Source organism: Cervus canadensis, chromosome 30 (assembly GCF_019320065.1).
Source record: "Cervus canadensis isolate Bull #8, Minnesota chromosome 30, ASM1932006v1, whole genome shotgun sequence".
Taxonomy (NCBI): domain Eukaryota; kingdom Metazoa; phylum Chordata; class Mammalia; order Artiodactyla; family Cervidae; genus Cervus; species Cervus canadensis.
This window is the reverse complement of record NC_057415.1, coordinates 7,128,338-7,134,337: the sequence shown is the minus strand read 5'-3', so window position 1 is coordinate 7,134,337 and position 6,000 is coordinate 7,128,338.

The following is a 6,000-nucleotide window of genomic DNA, read 5'->3' as shown; positions in this document are numbered from 1 at the left end:
GTATCAGAGATACATTTTGTGCCTCTTTAGATTTGCTTGGCTTCTCTCATCTCTTGAACTCACAGCTGCTTTCTTCATCTCAGCTGCTCCACTGACCCAATGTGGGCTGCATGGTTCTAATCAGCTGAGGTTGACAAGATGCCTAATCAAGTCAGGTACCCTATTTGAAACTGATATTCATAGTCTGGGCTTCCCAGGGGATGCTATTGGTAAAGACTCTGCTTGCCAACGCAGGAGAAGCAAGAGATGCATGTTTGATCCCTGGGTCAGGAAGATCCCCTGGAGAAGGACACGGCAACTCACTTCAGTATTCTTGCCTGGAGAATCCCATGGACAGAGGAGCCTGGTGGGGTACGGTCCATGGGGTTGCAAAGAGTTGGACATGACTGAACACACATACACACACACACATTCATAGCTGATGCCTCATTCTGAACTCCCTTGCTCCACAGTTGTTCCACAGCACTTAAAACTTTCTTATTTATTTCATATAATTTACTCATTTGATTTATTGTTTTTTCTCTGTCTGTCTCAAATAGAATGCCCCCAGAAAGATAGGGATTTTTTTCTATTTTGTTTATAATGTACCCCCAAACCTTTGAATGGTGCTTTGAACAGAGGTAGGGCTCAATACATACTTGTTGAATGAAGGAATGAATGAGAAACAGTGGATTATACCCTCTTACTCCCCACCAAGAACCTAGGACGATACAGATAACTCAGACTAAATAAATTCTTGTTGATCAGCTGACTTCCGAGAAGTTGGAGAGAGAGTTCTTGATGATTAAAGTGGAAACAGACAGTTTCCATTAGACCCTGAAACTGTTCTGTTAGCAAGTGCACAATTCTTCAGCAGGGGAAAGCCAGTGCCTTCTCAGTATTAGAGAACTTGGCACACAGTTCTTATTCACAGTGTGATTAAAGCATTATGGGAACCCCCCCAGGAATGGGAGAAAGAATTCATTAAGGTCTCATCAATTTAAATTTGTTTTCAGGAAGCAAAAATCAATCTGTCATTCTTAAAACTCACTTGGGCTTGCACACTGAATGGTTCCATCCTGCAGAATCTGCCTGCCGCTGAACTGATTAGATCTAGTAATTGGGCATGCTGGATTTGGTTCACACAACCCCGGCAGAGTACCTGAGGCCATGCCAGGCTCAGAGCAGGAGGGCTGTATTTCTCTAAACAAGAGGCATAGATGATGAAGGATAACCTTGAATGGATGATCATTTTCGTTTTTAGGTTTTTATATATTTATTTATTTATTAGTGGCACATGGGCTTAATTGCTCTGTGGCATGTGGGACCTTAGTTCCCCAGCCAGGGACTGAATCCACGTCCCTTGCATTGCAAAGTGGATTCTTAACCACTGGACCATCAGGGTAGTTTCTTTTATTTATTTTTAAAGATCATCATCTTTAGGGTTTTTGTTTTTGTTTGGGGTGGGGGATGGGGGGCCTGAACTGCTGCCCTGAATATGGGATACTAGTTCCCTGAGCAGGGATGGAACCAGCACCCCTGCAGCTGCATGGAGTCTTAACCACTAGACCACCAGGGAAGTTGTGATCTCACTTAAAAAAAATTTTTTTTCAATTTTTTTTTGAGTAATTAATAATTATCAAAGATTATAACTGTACAATATTGAGAAGTATAGAACAAAATACAATTATTGGAGGACAAGTGCTCTACAGTGCGTCAGCCTCTGCCACACAGCAACATGAATTGGCCGCAGGTATACATATGTCCCCTCCCTCCTGAACCGCCCCCCATCTCCCACTCCATTATTTATCTATTTTTATTTTTGGCAGTGCTGGGTCTTTGTTGCTTCAAGGGCTTCTCCCCTTTCGCAGTGAGCCGGGGGCTACTCTCTACTTGCATTGCATGAGCTTCTCTTGTCGTGGAGCATGGGCTCTAGGGTGCTCAGCCTTCAGTAGTCAGGTCAAGTTGGCTCAGCAGCCATGGCTCCCAGGCTCCAGGGCGCAGTCTCAGTAGTTGAGGAGCGTATGCCCAGCTGCCCGAGGCATGTGAGATCTTATTCCCAGACCAGGGATCGAACCTGTGTCTTCAGGCATGGGCAGAGGAACTCTCCACCACTGAGCCACCAGGGAAGCCCCCAACTCCACTTTTTTAAAATGAGGAAACTGGTACCCAAGATTGCATAGCTAGTCAATGGCAGACAGGACATACACTCAAGGCTTCCAGCTTCCCACGCATTGCACAGATGTTGTCAGGGAGAGGTTGGAAAAGGGCCCCCCACATGGTGGTGAGAGTCATCAACAGTGTCGCAGGCCATTCAGGGTGAAGGACAGCTGTTCGTTTGTTGCTCAAAAACGCATTCAACCATTATTTGGTGACCTGTGTGGGCTAAAGGTGGGGAGAAAATAAACAGGCAATTCTAACAGTAGGATCATTGTAACATGAAGAGACTATGGTTCTGGGAGAGTAAATTGGAGCAAATACCTAATCTAGCTTGGGGACCGTCGGGTACACTTCCTGGAGGAGGTGTCATCCAAGTTAAGAACTAAAGAACAAGCTTGAGAGCATTGGCCAGGTGAGACGGTTTTAGAAGAATGTACAGGACACAGAGGCTAGAGAAAGCAGAGAAACTAGAAGTCAGGAACTTGGGAATAGACTCTGTTCATACCCTAAATGACTTTGTAATCTAATTAAGAGTGTTGGACTTTAGCCTGAGGGCAATGCAAAGCCCTCAGGGAAATTACCTGATTGGATGTGCATCTTGGGCTGATGTCTCTGGCTGCAGTGTGGAGAATGGATTGGCTAGGGGCAGGGCCAGAGGCCAGAAGACTAGGTGGGGAGGCTTTGCAGTCATCTGGGGAAGAGACACTGATGGGATGGGACAGGGTGGAAGAAGGGGACTGATTAGAGAGCAGTTAGGGAGTAATATGGTGGAACAGTTAGAACTTGGTGATTGCTTGGATGGAGGAGAGAGAAATGGAGATTAAGGCCTGTTGACTGAAGGAGGAAACTAGAGGAGGGGCAGGCTTGTCCGAGTGAGACAGAAAGGGCGGGAGAGAGACATTCAGGTCGATGTAATAATACCAGGTAGCCTTTCTTCAGCACTTCTGTGAGTCACAGGCTGTGCCTGTATTGTCTCATTTAATCGTCACAGTAATAACTCCTATTTTTTTAATTAAAAAAATTAAAATTATTTTCTCTTAATATGTATTTATTATTTTGTCGGGGCATAGATACTTAAGTTGGTTGGTCCTAATCTAAAAGAAAACTTTTTTATTGACATATAGTTGATTTACAATGTTGTATTAGTTTCAGGTACACAGTAAAAAATATATATATTATTTTTTTACACTCTCATCTATTGTAGGTTATTATAACATATTGAGTATAGTTTCTTGTGCTGTACAGTAGGTCCTTGTGGCATGTGGGATCTTAGTTCCCTGCCTAGGGATTGAACCCAGGCCCCTGCATTGGAAGTGCAGAGTCTTACCTATGGGACCATGTGGGAAGTCCCCATAACTCCCATTTCTGAGCCCTGGTACCATATACCAGGCACCATGCTAAGGGCTTTGCATGAACTGACTTAGTCACAGTTACCTTAACAGTTGGGCTGTTATTACCCCCCACTTTACCCACGAGGAGACTGACTTTCAGAGAGGTTCAAGAATACACCCAAGTCCCGCAGCTCAGCAGCAGCATAGAACACTGGAACTACGGCAGAATCCCTGCTTTGATTCACTGACTGGACCGCCTCCATGTGAAAGAGTCAGGACCTGTGAGGTCCTAAGACAGTATGTCTAAGACCAAAGCTCAGGTGAGAAATAGGAGCTGGAAGTACAAACATGTGATTTCTCAGCTTAGGGATGATATTTAAAGCCAAAAGGTGACTAAGCCATGCAGGCTAAGAAAAAAATAGGGCTGTGGGCAGAACTCTGAGGAAGCCCGAACATCCACAGCCTGCGTGCAGCAGGGGCTGGACCTGGAAAGCTGAAGGTGGAGGCTTCTTACATGTGTGTGGCCTCTGGTGTCCATGCTGGGAGGACCCTGAGGAAGATGAGGAGGTGAACAGCAGTGTGGAGGTGCTGAAAGGGCTCCGGAAGTGAAGGGGGGTGAGGAGGGGAGGAGGAGCCCTCCGTCGCTGCTTCTAGAACTCTCAGCATGAAGAGTGGCAGCTTGTTCACCTGAGGGGGATGTGGGTTGGAAGGGGTGACTTTTTCTGGAAGAGGAGATTTGAGCCTGTGGGAAAGCTGGTGGGAAGGAGTTAGTTAGAGGGAAGCTGAAGACAGGGAAGAAAGATGCTTGAGAGGTGGGCAGGTCTGATCCAGGGTTCAGGTCCTTTTTAATTTTTTATAAAAAGTTTAAGATTTTTTAAAATGTGGACATTTTAAAAGTCTTTGTTGAATTTATGACAATATTGCTTTTGTTTTGGTTTCTGGGCTGACCACTATGTAGGATATTAGCTCCCTGAGCAGGGATCATCTGCTTTGGAAGGTGAAGTCTTCCACTGGATCACTGGATCACCAGGGAAAGTCAGGTCCTTTTTGAGAGGACGTATTCCTTGAGTGTCGACTCCATGGAGAGCTGTGTGTGTGTTTAGTCACTCGTCATGTCCGACTCTTTGCGACCCCATGGACTTTAGACTGTCTCCTCTATCCATGGGGTTCTCCAGGCCAGAATACTGGAGTGGATTGCCATGCCCTCCTCCAGGGGATCTTCCCAACCCAGGGACTGAATCCAGGTCTCCCACGTTGCAGGTGGATTCTTTAATGTCTGAGCCACCAGGGAAGCCCCCATGGATGGCTGGGTCTTGGATAACGTACCTCTTCACTTCTTCCACTGTGACTGCGTGGGAAGGATCCAGATGAATGGGGAGGAGGATGAAGGCACCGTGCAAGGTGTGGGAAGGGAGGAACTGAGAATGACTGATCCCTAGGTGTGAGGGAACCGGGTAAGGGTCGAAACAGCCTCTGTGGTGACTGGAAAGCAGAAGCAACGCCAGATGGGCCGAGGGGCCATGTCAGAATGCTAGGTTGCTCCCGTCTGGTGGTAATCGTCAGTAGCTCTCGGCTGCCTGAGTGATGGGCAGGTGGATGGTTAGTCTGAACCAAAGCTATTCTTTCTTTCTTCTTCAGGTGGGAGCAATAAAGGGATGTCAGGACCAAAGAATGAGGAGATGAACAAGAGACTAGATGAAGTGATGGATTAGATGGAGTCTATTAATAGAATACAAGTGGAAGGAAGTGAAAATGGGCTGGAGAAATAGAAGCTAGACATTTCAAGAGATTAAAAATCTCGGTGAATCTAAGAACAGGTGTAGTGGGAATAATGAAAAGCACTGCAGTCATTTAAAATATGTCTACAAATTCTTTGGCATTCCCATCAAAAGGGGAGCCTAATTCCCCTCTCCTTGACCCTGGGCTGGACCTCATGTTTCTCTTCTAACAGATAGAAAAAAAGCTGAAGATGCTAAATTACAAAAGGTGCTGTGTCTTTCTTGTGCTTTGCCCTCTCTTGGTATGCTTGCTTTGTGCAACTGAGTGTCTTGAGTGTCCTTAAGACTCCTGCTGAAAAACAAAAACAAAAAGAGCGACTTCCCTTGGAGGTCTGGTGGTTAACACTCTGAGCTTCCACTGCAGGGGTTGTGGGTTCCATCCCTGGTTGAAGAACTAAGATCCCATATGCCGCTTGGCAGACCAAAATATTTTTAAAAAGGAAAAAGAATAAAGAATTCCTATGGAGAGGGCCACGTGGTTAGGAACAGAGGTCCCTGCCAACCACCCACGTAAATGAGCCTGCGTGGTAAGGAAGTGATTTACCGAGGAGGGAGACACCTCCAGTTCTGCTGAGCATCTCGGCTGTGACCTCTAGAGAGACTGGGAGCCAGGATCACCCCAGTAAGCTGCTCCTGGCTTCCTGACTCTTAGAAACTGGTACAGTAATAAATGTGTGTTGTTTTAAGCTGCTCATTTTCAGATAGTTGGTTTTGCTGCCATAGATAGAGTCACTCACAACTAGGAGGATGAG